At 43.3% G+C, this 13,772-nt stretch overlaps 1 pseudogene across 1 annotated transcript in view; it reads right to left on the minus strand.

Annotated features, from left to right (window-relative positions):
* Positions 1-1,093: 1,093 nt before the first annotated feature.
* The window catches only part of LOC149213863 (uncharacterized), a 124,186-nt pseudogene continuing 111,507 nt past the window's right edge, over positions 1,094-13,772 (minus strand). Inside the window, exons 12-13 of the transcript XR_016250362.1 lie at positions 1,947-2,057; positions 1,094-1,738 (exon numbers count right to left, since the gene is read on the minus strand). The product of XR_016250362.1 is annotated as an uncharacterized LOC149213863 (transcript). The remainder of the gene's footprint in view (positions 1,739-1,946; positions 2,058-13,772) is intronic.

The raw sequence follows: 13,772 nt of genomic DNA on the forward strand, positions 1-13,772 counted from the left end.
GTGAGCACTAGAAAATTATCTTAGTATAGAAAAATAATGGACATTATTTTAAAAATCTCATTGGTAAAATAAGATCACAAGAATTGTATTAAAGACATGGGAAAAAAATCTCTTAATTTTGAGAATTATATTAAAGTATTAAAGACATGGGAAAAAATATGTTAATTTTTTCAATTATTGTTGTTTATTGTGTAAGACTTTCTTTCAACAAATTCATTGGTAAAATAAGATAAATAGACATATTTTTTGAGAACCACTAAGTAATATGATTTCACCATATATCCGGAAAAAAATTCCATGTTTCTTCTAGGATTCAAAATTCTATGATTGAGATGTAAATTTTTATTAACCCAATACACAATCAAGTAATAAGATGATTTCTATGTACATTAAAATAACCTTTCCATGTTCTATATAAGATTCAAAATTCTCCAAAATTCAATGATCAAGATATAAATCTTTATGAAACCATAATCAAGTAATAAGATTTCCATGAACATTAAAAAAAACCAAAAACAAAAACAAAAACTTAAAAAAACAAAAAACAAAAACAAAACAAAACATTCCATATTCCATATAATGTAGGATCCAAAATTCTAATTCCATAGTTGAGATGTAAACTTTTACTTTACTATAAATATACATACCAAATATGTATAAAGGAGAAGAGTACTGCTATATGATAAATTAGAAAATAAAATTTGTATCAAAGAGAAAAACTTCCACTCAATTCAAATAAATTTCAATATACTAAAGATCATTGAACATACAATAATGACTCTATTAATCTCTATATATATACTTACATGCATTGATTCATTGTTCATTTAACACAATCATTACAGATTTCACAACATAAATTTTCCATTAATCTCTGCATATACTTTTCTGTATTCATTCCTTGTTCATATAGCAAACTAATTACACATTATACCACATACTTCCATTAAAATAAAAACTTCCATACAATTCACATACATCTCAATATAATAAACATAAGCATTGTGTACAACATCTCCATATACTTATCTGCATTCATCCATAGGTCATGTAGCCACGCTAATTACTTATACATTTCATTGCTTACTTCTCAATATAATAAACAACAATATCTCCGTATACTTATCTGCATTCATCCATAGCTCATGTAGCCACGCTAATTACTTATACATTTCATTGCTTACATACTCCCGTTAACGACATTTGAGCCTCGCAAAGAGTTTTCCTAGCAAGCCAGCTTTACGTGGTCACATAACAACAACGGGCATATTAAAAAAGACTATGAAATGCTTCTTTTTTTTAACACTATATGTCTATATTGAAGACTGTACACTTCGACATATTGCCAGTGTATCAGTCATCTGCAGTACTCTCTACAATATGGTGATTTGTGTCTACTTAATTCCCCGAGAAAAACACATATATCATTCATAAGCAACATTTTGGAGAGTAGCACCTTAAGAAGCCCTTTAAATCTTTAGTGGCATTCATTGCCAACTAAAATATTTTGAACAACCTAAAAATACAAAAATATGGAAATCCACGTAGATATATTGGATGTAAATTCCATAATAAATGGGATGACAATAGTGTGACACTGTCGAAGTCACAAAGAGTGATTTCTTGTTTAACTATAGCAATATAACGATAACTTCAAGCTTTGCCAAAATGCCTAGTCAATCCATGATGCACCGACCACTTTGGCCATGAATGCATATTTGTCTGCGGCTTCGTCGATCTGCAGTAGGAAAAAGTGTTATATTCAGTATGAAGCCGACATTTCTGCAACGTACAACACACATGCACAGAGTAAATCGAGTTCTAATCCTTGTCTGGAACACAATGCGATTCACAGGGGTAGAATAGAAAATATGGTTTGAAAATCAGAACTTTACAAACAATTAGACACACTCTTAAAAAAAATATTAGCGAAAATAATAACTCACCACTTTTTGCGTTGGCCTTGCAGTATGGCCAGATTTGGTATCAATTGGGCCACTAATGGGGTTGGTCTGTGGGCTCCTCTCCACGCTCTTACATAGAACATATTGCATCGTCTATATATACACAAGAAGTTCAAAATCGATATAAACAAATTAGCTATGGATTTAAAATAAATTAATAAAACAAACTAGCTATGGATTTAAAATAAATTAATAAAACAAACGTTATTTTTTTTCTATGAAGTTCATGGACCCTGGAGATAGTTGATTGCTACATCCACAGAATATTTGTACCAGACCGATCCAACCGAAAGGATCACTTCCTGCCAGTTCAACCAAAGAGCCTGACGTCAAGGGTGTCAAGAGAAGAGAGAATTGAACCGGTAACCTAAAATGCAAAATCCATATGCACCAGCCATAGCCCAGATCTATACCCACTTCTAAATATGGAACTAAAGGATGGGAACTAATATAAATACCATGCCAGCAAGCGAGACCGTGCTAGCAAGCGAGCCTTGACCATATGCCCCCACTAGCCCATATGCCCCCATTTGCCCAGTAAGAGGGCGATTGGGCGAGAGGGCGATGTCCTGAATATCTTAATTATAACACATAGGAAGGCAACATTCCATCCATGGTAGGCAACAATATCATACCATCCATGGTAGGCTGGGGAAGGAAGGTAGGCTGGGAAATGCAACAATATCATAATTAGAATACATAGGTAGGCTGGGGAAGTAAAGAACGCGACCTAGTAGCACTAGTAGGGAACAGGCCCTCCATTTACAGGCCCTCCTATTATAGGTAAGCTGGGGAAGGCAACATTAGGGGAAGGCAACTTCTTGAATATAAAGGTTAGGTAAGGTGTGGGAAAGAGTAGGAACGAATGGAAGGAACGACACCCCGTGCCTGAAGGTCCTGAATCGGAATGTGACCGTGTGTTAGTGTGTGTATGTGTGTCTGTGTGATAGTATTTGGGTAAGTAGTCTTTTTGTATGAACGATTGGGAAAGAGTGGGAAAGAGTGGGTAAGAAAGAAGGCAAGGTTAGGTAAGGTTAGGTAAGAGCAACTCGATCTACTTTAGCAAATCGATCTACAGGATGGGAACTAACTGCACCGCACATGACCTTCTCCCGTATGTATCTACCAGGATGGCCCACCTTTATCTGTCTCTACTGGCATGTCTCTACCGGCTACTGGCAGGTCTCTACCAGTTTTATGGGCCCACCTCTTCCACCCATCTATCTCTTCCACCCGAAAGTCAGGGAGACAGAAAGACAAATCCTTCCTTCCCACTTCACTAGTTAGCAAGCCAACAAGATAAGATAAGCAATCCACGTATTTCTGCCGAAGGTCCTGAACCGGAATGCGACAGACTTCCGAGCCATCCAACGCAGAGTGTCCTCCCAATTCATAGCAACAGACGGGATGTTGCATTTTCCACACAAAGAGATCCAGATAGAGGAGGAGAAGAAACAGGAAAAGAAGAGATGGTTAAGATATTCCTCTTCCTGCCCACACAGAATACAAGTAAAATCTACAGAAATACCATGTTTGCTAAGCACATCCTTGGTAGGGAGCCTCCCCAAGGTAGCCAACCAGAGGATAAAAGTGTGATGAGGGATAGCTTTCCTGTGCCAAACAAGCTTATGCCAGAAAACAGAAGCAGCCCGGGGGCAGAGACTATCCCAAGCAGATTTGATGGAAAAGGAGCCAGAGGGAGACCCCTTCCAAACAAAAGTGTCAGGAGAATTCCCATTGCCCGCTACCTTAACTATTCTACCATGAGCAAGCGGTCTGAGCTTCAACGCCCAGAAGTCCCTACCTTTGATAAGGTAGACCCTAACCCAGTTAGACCATATCGAATGGTCCTTGTCCAAGCAGATATGCCAAAGATGCTTGAGCATAGCTGCTCTCTTCCAAAGATCCACTCGCTTTAAAGCCAAACCTCCTTCCTTCTTTGGTTTACAGATTACATCCCAAGCCACCTTAGCCCCAGAGCTTTTGAGCTCCGATCCCTTCCATAAAATAAAAAGGATTTGAGAATTTGTTCCACTTGCTTTCTCGCTTGACTTGAGGATTGCTGGTGAAACTCGACTTCCTAGCTATCGGAAAGAGAACGAGGAGTTTACTGCGCAAGCAGCACCAGCAACGAAAGCACTAGGGGCGGAGGCAAGGTTAGCACCTATTGTGGTTGAACCTGTTGAAGCACTCGTTGATCTACCAGCGGCAGACCATATATCTCTCAAATAGACAAAAAGGTACAAAAGAGGGGCGAACTCTTTGGGGATTAGCTCCTTAAGTAAGGGATAGAGGTACACGGAGTTTTTAAGCCCCGCAATGTACGTTAGGAGGGCGGGACTTTTGGGGTTGTAGAAGCGTGGATCCCGTGTTTCTCAAACGATTATGCTCTCGAGCCCCCAACGAAAGCTTAGAATGGTTTGGAGCAACCCACGGGGAGAAACAAAGGTGCGCAATGGAAGTATGATAAAGACGTACAGGGGTTTCCTATTAACCACGGAGCGGGAGATTGAGCGCAGTACGGAAGCCATCATGGGGACATAAATTCTCTAATTGTTCCCACAAAGTGGGTGATACCAAAAAATGGATAGAAAAGAGGTAAAAGTCTATTCGTCCGGTCCTTTCTCATTCATTTCTCATTCAGAGTTCAAGCAGGCTTCCAATCAAGATCTATATATTATATATGTAATTATGCTTTAGCCCCGTATGGGCTCTACATTTATTGGATCTGGCATGAAACAGAGGTTGTGGTTCGAATAACCGACTTATTCGATGTTTAAGCCATTGAGACTCCCAATCATCGTGGTAAATTAAGTAATGATCTTTCGAGCTAGGAGAAGTAAGTTAGAACCTGACCTTCGACAATGCATATATTATATATGTAATTATGCATTTCTTCCAGTCATGACTCGATATATGTTATATATGTAATGACTTCCTTGACCACTTCTGACCCACGAATGATAGATTGGGCCCTCTCCTTATAGTCGAATGTTCGGCAAGCTCACCCTCACCCATATGATGGATGAGCGATAAATCCCTCACCATATGAATAGTGAATGACTCCGCCCCTCTATTTTGGGAAAATAGAGCGATAAATCCCTCACCCATATGATGGATGAGTGATAAATCCCTCACCATATGAATAGTGAGTGACTCCGTCCCTCTATTTTGGGAAAATAGAGCGATAAATCCCTCACCCATATGATGAGTGAGCGTTAAAACCCTCACCATATGAATAGTGAGTGACTCCGTCCCTCTATTTTGGGAAAATAGAGCGATAAATCCCTCACCCATATGATGAGTGAGCGTTAAAACCCTCACCATATGAATAGTGAGTGACTCTGTCCCTGATTTTTCATTTTTCCAGTTGAATTGACAGGTTTCATTGCTTAGAGCCAGTGGTTGTCGTTGCCAGGAGGTCGGTCATTGTGACAAGGTCAGTCGATAGCCGATCACGTAGCACAGTTGTCATAGCTGAGAGCCGAGCATAGCCAGTGGTAATTCCAGTAGTCATATACAGTCGTAGCAGGAGCCAGTCATAGTCAATAGGCACGCATAGTCAGTTATAGCCATATAGACCTACCCGGGAGAGAAGTAGCCCATCAAAACATACCCGAAAAATATGTCCCCATCACTGGCCGAGAGACAAGGCCCTCCTTCATAAGCGAGAGAGAAGGCCCACATCACTAGCCGAAAGGATATGTCCCCCACCATCATATGAGAGACCCGTTCATCGTACCCCGTGAAACATACCCCTTTCAAACACCTTACCTGAGAGGAGTATAAGAGAGGTCCCCTATCGAGCCACCGAATGAAAGAAAGAAAGAAGCACCATATCATTATCGCCGCTACTTCCCACCTCAATCGCGTGATCCAAGCTGATCCTTTGCATGTACTAGGAGACACCATTAGGACCCATGTGGCAGGCTACCAATTTGACTACATCCCACATCCTGTACTCACAATGTATTATATAATAGGATCTGTCACTCATTCTCCCGGAGCGCCTTATAGATACTTTGATAATACCAAGAACGACCAATACTACGATGAGCCTACGGAGAGTAGGATATAGATGTCTAGCCAACCTAAAGGATACATGAACAAGCCATCGATAGCTACACAAGTGCTGACACGATCGGACCATTTGACTCTATATACGTCGTTCTAGCCATCCATCTTGACTGATCCCGAGCATCGTATCCAATAGGACCAACCAATAGCTGAGCTAAAAAATGGATCAGTATGCGCCCAACCCCAATCCCCAGGGACGGAGTCACTCACTATTCATATGGTGAGGGGCTCGACTGATAAGGAGAGGAGTTACTGGTCATTATTCGGGTCAGCCATCCCCGTAGAAACTATTGTTTATGCCTTGGGAGCGGCTATGACCTCTGCGGAACCGGATATATTTATGATACACCGTCATTTGATCCCTGGGTGAGAAGGCAGGGATCAGATCGAAGCATAGGAACTTGAGTGGGCAATTGACTAAAGATAGGTCAGCTTACTGTGGGAAGATGTTCATCGGTTAGATAAGAGCTAGGATGCTCCCTTCTCTACTGCTACCTTAGTGAACCAAGAGGAGCACCGACCATATACTTCTTCTTTATAGAGATCTCGAACTGCGGCTATAGAGACTAATGACCCTGCTCTTGGAACTTGGTAACCTGCTTTTAGCTATCAATCTGTAACCCCCTCTCTATCTTTCTCTGCGACCCGGATACGCTGCTTCTTCAACGAGTTGGCTATCAGTGGAACCATATATCCATATATAATATACCCATATATCAAGCTAGTTGGTCCCTATCGCTTCATCATCCTCCTATTGCAAATGGTGGAACAGCAAGATCTCGATCTCGAACTGGAAGGTACGCGTAGCAAGGTGACTATGAATCTGGTTCCTCGACCGGTGCCTCCGTCATTGCCCACGCCTTTGCTCATCATGTTGGTGTTTAGAGGTCAGGTTACGGGTCAACTCCAACTCCTGCCGTATTCCCCATCGCTGGTTACTACTCGGATGCTTACTTTGGTACTGGTGCATCTGAATCTCGATATGGATCTGCTACTACTTGTTCAAGAGATGCTGATAGCTATGTGGCTCTCAAACCACCGAATACAGGGGTGCCTTTGCCGCTGCTTATACTACAGACTTAGCCTTTCCCGTCTCTGCTGCGAGATCTACTATAGGTTCAGGATCTGTCTTTTCTTATGGTACCGGATCTAGGTCAACTGAGTCAAGGTCATCAACAACCAGATCTCGATATCGATCTAGAATAGGAAGGGACATGCTAGAGGTAGCCTTGACACTTGATATTGACTTATGAATCAACAAGTGCTGGCTTTGGATCGAAATATGGATATGACACTCTAAGAAATGGGTCTGGTTCGGATGCTGTAACTATAAACTGGCAAACAAGCTAGCTCCTCAGCTGGGACTGGTTCAATGCCTATCCCTCAACTATGACAAAGCCGGGTTGTTGTGGTTCAGGTACCATATCCCTATCTCCAGTAGGAACTCAAGGTTGTATTAGCACAAGATGCCCTATTTTCCGGGTTCAACAAAGAAGGGGTGAGATGCTGTGGTTTCAGCTGTTTATCCGCTTGACGCAGTTGCTTGCCTTTACCCAGTCTGATCAGTTTCATACTAGTAAGCAAAGGCAGGAATCCAACCTATAGATGAAGAGCCTGTTCTCGGTATTAAGATTATGACGCCAGGTAAAGGAATGACTAACTAGTAGTTGATCCAGTACTAGGAGCTTATCTAGCATAGTCAATATTGGATATAACATAATAGTAAATAGCATAGATATAAAGAGATACATAAACAAACATCAAGGGAAAGAACAAGATATAACCAAGGTTTTAGAGCCAGCTAAGATAGCCATACATAGAGTGAGTGTGGTGGGGTTTTGAGTTTCTCCCTCAGCTTAGGTTATGGGGTTGAGTAAAGCTAGGTGTTGAGGAGCAAGCAATAGAGATAAAGGGAAGAGACAGAGATACAAAGTATTAGTTTTCATTCCTCTCCCCTGGTCGCTCCTTCCGGCCAGCAGCCATCAGCCGGATCTAGCATCAGGTCTAGCCATTGTCTCGGCACACGTTCTCTTATCGCCTAACTGTTTCTGCCAGCCCTCGTGCCAAGCTTCTTTCTTTCTTCGTCGGGCGGGTTCCTTCTTTCATCAAGCCCACCTAGCCAGCAAGCAATAGAAGCTAACCAACCAGCAAGCTAACCAGCTCCTAAGCTCCCCAGCTCCCCATCCAGCTCCCCATCCAGCCCGCTCACAAGCCGGCTCCTAAGCTCCCCAGTCAGCCAGGGTCCTTCCAATCAATCCAATCAATGCCAATCGTGGCTCTTGTCGATATCAGCGTCCACGGTCTAAGTGGTTCGATCGGTGGTTCGGTTGGCTCTGAATCCTAATCCTCCAGCTCCTCCTTTATTTATTCCCTTCCCGGTCAAGTATAAAGCAAGCAAGAAATCTTTCGCCCTTTCTTTATTCTTTAAGCGAGCAAGCATTGCGTACTGGGCGGGTACCTACCTATCTACCTACCTTACGCGTACTGGGACTGTCCAGTTAGCTCTAGGCTTGCTTAAGCAGGCGGCAATAGAGAGGGCAGGTAGGTGAGACTGTGTTCTTCCTATTGGTTTTCACATCCCTCACCATATGAATAGTGAGTGACTCCGTCCCTAGGTTTTGTTTTATATCGTAAGTAAGCAAGAGACCTACCTTTTTGGCAAGCAGCAGGTTGGATCAATAGGCTTAGTGCTGTGATTCAAAGTGTTATCGATCATAGTGCTGTACCTGTCATGCCCATCACCTTTAGAGAGATCTCTTTTTACTAGATTGGCTTCAACCTTGTAGGCTTGTTGATTCATCCTAGGGAATCTTCATTGGCTTAGTCCCACTCATACCTTGGAGGTTGAAACCCTACAAACTATAGGCAGGTTCCATAATATCTAGGGAAAGGTAGTTCTAATCACCCGTGAGATAACTAGGGTCTCTCTACTCTACATTATCATTTATGTATCTTTACAGTAGTAGATCTACTGTTGATTGATTATATATAGTAGATCTATTTTAGATTGTAGGATCGGGTGAAGCCTTGTCTTGCAGGAAATTGGAACTGGTGTAGGATCCTCTCGGACATGGATCACTCTTGGAAGGCCAGTCTCTGTATAACCAGGAAGGCAGTCAGACGCAGGCAAGCAAGCAAGCAAGAGAGGACCCCGCTTTCAAGTGCCAGTGCCTAACCCCTCCCCTTGGGGAGTGTGAGAGGGGGGGGCGAGGGGGGACCCCCGAACAGTGTTGTCTTTGGCGTAACCAGAAGCGAGACTGCGGACGGAATGCAGGGGCGTATCATCCATCAAGCGATAGCGATCCAACCAACCTCATGGGGAGATGCTTCTATCCAGTTAAAAGAGGGGTAATCGCAAGGGGAACGATTAAGTAGCGATAACAATCAAGCAAGCAGTATGATAAAACCACAAGCTCAAGGGGTCCAGCGGTTAGTTCGCTCGCTCTAATGACCCAACCAGAAGCGGTCTTTCTTTCACTGGCTCTCATTCATTCCCAACCAAGTCTTAGCGGTGGTTCTTTCTTGCTGTTAGACCTATATTAAGTGGGCATCGCTGTGCCCCGATCCAGCCAAGAGCCCATATCAATTGTAAAGAGAAAGAGGAACTTAGCTGAGCGAAAGTGAAGAACTAATTCTAGCTAGAAGTTCTCTTTTTTCTAACTGATATTTCATCTTTGGATAGACATTCTCCCTCCCGTAGTACTTGTTGATTGGACTAGGACTCAGGGCATGACTACAGTGGAACTGATAACGAATTTGATTGAGGATAACTTTCTGAGAGAAAGCGCTATCTCTATAAAAATTGATTATACCTAACCTCGAATCTCACGGCATGTATGTACCACCACGAATGAAGGACGCTAAAGCACCAGTTTTCCATATAGAGCAGTTCCCGAATCACCCAGTTCTAGACTGCCCGAAGTTACTGCTTTATTAACAACTGCCCATGGGTCTCTATTCTACCCGTTCGAATCACAACTGGTTAATTCTGATGCTGCTTTTCGCCTTACGTGCAGCGTTCAATCTACAGTTTTCATCACACCCAGTTCTTACCAATAGCACTCAGTTCTCGAATCACCTAGTTACCAAATAATAGATGTTACCTACTGCTCAAGGGGCTCTATTAGTCCTGGTATCTCCCGTGTCTAATCATCATCGAGATCATTGTATCGAAACCACATTTGTGTAACCAAGCTCATTCAACAGTGCTTTTCTTTCTCCTCCGGTCGCTTTTATCTCTATGCGGGCTTTCCCGGTGCGGTCGTTATTATTTCCGGGTGGATGTGGCGTGTTGAGGGCAAGGGGAGAAGCATCTGTCCAGTTGAAGCGGGGTAATTGCCAGGGTAAATTGTCTGTAGCGGGGAAACAGGGGGAAAGCTGTTGTAGCTATCCAAGCGAGCAGGGGCACACAGCGGTCATAACACATTGTCAATCGGCATCGTCAATCGGTCGGAATACACATAGGCAGGGGGCAGAGGGAAGCACATGACAGAGGTGGGAAGAAACACATATTGGCTAAAGGGCAGGGCAAAGATACATATAGTATAGTGTCTAGTCTCAACTTTCCTTCGTCCAGTTCCAGTCCGGGATTCCTTTTATTGAATAGACCCAGAACCCATTTACTCGGAACCACCAATAGCGAAGGCAATATATTATATTATATATAATGCATATCCAGTTCCAGGCAAGGGTTTAGCGCCAGAAGCAGATTCATATCCTCCTGGGCCAGTTATAGTTCGAACTGACCCAGTAGCTAAGGCAGCAGATCTCGTTGTAAAGTTGGTCAGTAGCAAATCCAAATGCACAAGGAGGGACAGAAGCAGCAGTTGATCCGGTTGAACCACCAACCTCAGTTTATGGACTAATTGCATAGCCCTCATAGCCTGTTATAGATCCGTTAGTGGCTGTACCATTACAAGTTTATGCAGTCCCAGGACCGGAAGCAAAGGTGGAGGTACCCACAGAAGCGAAGGCATAGGTTGGGACAGAGCAATAAGCATCCCCGCTAGTTCGAAAGCCAGTTATTGATCCAACTTATCCAATTGAAGCACCTGTTTACTTTGAACCAATTGAAGTCGATCCAGCAGTCTCACTCATTGGAGATACAGGCCCATAGCCCGTAGCATCCTTTCCTTTTCTATACCCATATCCTGTGTTAGGGGCCTGCGGCATCGCAACAGTTTCACCCGTTTAAGAGTATGTTGATCAAGTCAAATAAACAGTTCGAAAGCCAATATCAGTAGATCCCAATAGCATCTCTCCCATTTCAAGAGGCATAGCCTGTAATTCCAGTCCCTGTTGGAATTTACCCAGCTCCCCTATCCCCTGTCTGTAGTTACCAGCTCTTTCGGGCTACACTACTTATTTCCCTAACTGTCGAAAATGTGATGGCACATGCACGTAAGTAACAATCCTGTACCGAATGCGCATCAAAGAGGAAACTCGGAGATAGGACAGGAGGATATCTCCCGGGCGGGTAGCGTTTCTCACCGGGAGAAATTGGTGGTATACTGTGACCCGACTGATAGGATACACGACTGATGGAACCTACGACTAGAGAGCCTTGCTTAAATATACGAGGAGTTCCCCTAACGGACCTCCAAACGACCAATAATAACCTCTATAGTCAGAGGGTGGCGGCATCCAGGAGGGAAGGGGCTTCATAGGCACTATCTGGACAGAGAGAAAGGGGGGGATAGTACCCTTAGGCCCATTGTGCGATTCGCCGACATAGGATTCCTTTCGGTCAATTTGGCGGTGATAAACTAGATTACAATGAACCAAATCGAGATTAGAGAATTATTAACGAGTCGAGTTTCCATATTAACAACGACAGGAGATCGACCCTAAACCGATCAGTGGAATAAGTGGTGGTGTTGTGGGAAGGTCCAGGGAGGTCCTTAGATTGCCCAGTGAAGTGGCCTGGTTTTTAAGACCTTACTCAGTTAAGACCTTACTAATGCATTGGTCTGGTCTATGCTCACGAATACCATTTGACTTACGGAGCTCACTCACCCTTACTAATCGGTTGTTACCTAGGCATGCCAACTTTTAGAATATATATAGGCTACGCCACAACCAGCAGATTCTATTATTTTACTTTCCCAAATACTACACACTGCCGAGAAAAGACACACACCACACCGAAACACCGAGAAAAACCATTACCCATACTACGCATCCTATATAATATCCTTCATTCACAACCAGCCACAGGGGAGCGACACTTCTACCACTATTCGAATTCAGAGCTAGTCTCCACTACCCAGATCTGGCGGGGATTACTCCTACCTTACTGAGGAACGGAATACAAAGGTAACCCATACCATCGGAAGGCATGGGATGGGGTTTTCCCCCTTTTGAGGGAGGCTCCACCCCTTAATGCTCATTTATTACTTCTTTTTCCTCCCACTACTCTTTTATACACACGGAGGAAATACATACCTATACTCCTCTACATTCACGAATACGAAATAGAATCACGCGTGCCAAGCAATAGTCATGAGGTACGATTCATTCACCTACTTGAAGCCCTCCCTTCCTCCATCAGCCCAGCCAAACCATTTAGCAGCCCAGGGAAGCGAAGAAGGAAAGGGCATATAAATAGAAAGATATCAAAAGATTTCTATTATTTAAGTAGCCGAGGAACCCCTTTCACCTACCTCAAATACTCTACCATCCTACAACTCTAGGGGCCAAGTCCCTTATTCACTCTTGACTTTCGAATTGATATCGGAAATTCTCAAATTATTCCATGCCCCCGGAGGGACAAGCGGCTTCGCACCATCGTTTTCTCATCTCAATGAAACATATAATAAGAAATTAGAAATTAGCCAATAATTCCATAGCCAATTAGTCCGGCATTTCACGGCTGGTCAGCCACCTTTCAGCAATCGCCAAGTCAACCTTCAGAAATTTCTAAGTATACCTACTAGGGGTCTAGCCCCAATGATTATTGGCCTTTCACTTTCAGTTGACCATAAACTATTAGCTTGTCAAACTAGTAGCTTACTACCTTGACTCGGTTCCCCCACCGGGCGCGGAAAGCACAGAAAATATACCAGATCCAGCTAACAACTACTTCCATACCAAAGGAACTAATGGAACTGCGTTGTGGGCATGTATCTACCATCAAGGGCCCGCCATCAGATATGACAAGGCAGCATTTCACCTCCCTCGAACACCCACACTGGTGAGCCAATCCTAGGTGATCGATTCTCCTCGGCTTCCCCGGTTGACGACGAGACTGTTTACGAGAATTATTGGTTAACAATATGATCTATTGGTAGCTGAGATCCTTGATTGGCTGACCTTCTCCCGCCATCATCCATTGGGAGACGATACCGGGTAGTGATAACAAGATTGTTGTGATGCCATCCAAAGCTTGTTACCTTTGTTTACTGCCTGAGCTTTGGATACATTAGATGGAGGTTTTTGTTGTATAGTGTTCACATTATCCTGTGCGTATCACATTTGTGAGTGAATTCTTGTGGTTTCCCTCTGATGGGCACACCTCCTGAATTAGCTTGCTAGTCGATGTAGTGGTCTAGGTTCAGCTCTTATTTCAGTAGGGGGGTCATTTCAATTAGAAAACCGGTTCGCAAGAGAGAAGGGAACCTAGATTGCTCCTCGTCTCTTGGGTTCTAAGAGGACCAGTAGAAGGTGAGTTGTGTTTTTTGGGGAATCAAAGTCTCTCGGTGCTACTGTCACTTCACTCCTTAGGAATCTTAG

Source organism: Pinus tabuliformis, chromosome 1_1 (assembly GCF_031772625.1).
Source record: "Pinus tabuliformis cultivar Carrire ecotype Pingquan chromosome 1_1, CPIR1, whole genome shotgun sequence".
NCBI classification, from domain to species: Eukaryota; Viridiplantae; Streptophyta; class Pinopsida; order Pinales; family Pinaceae; genus Pinus; species Pinus tabuliformis.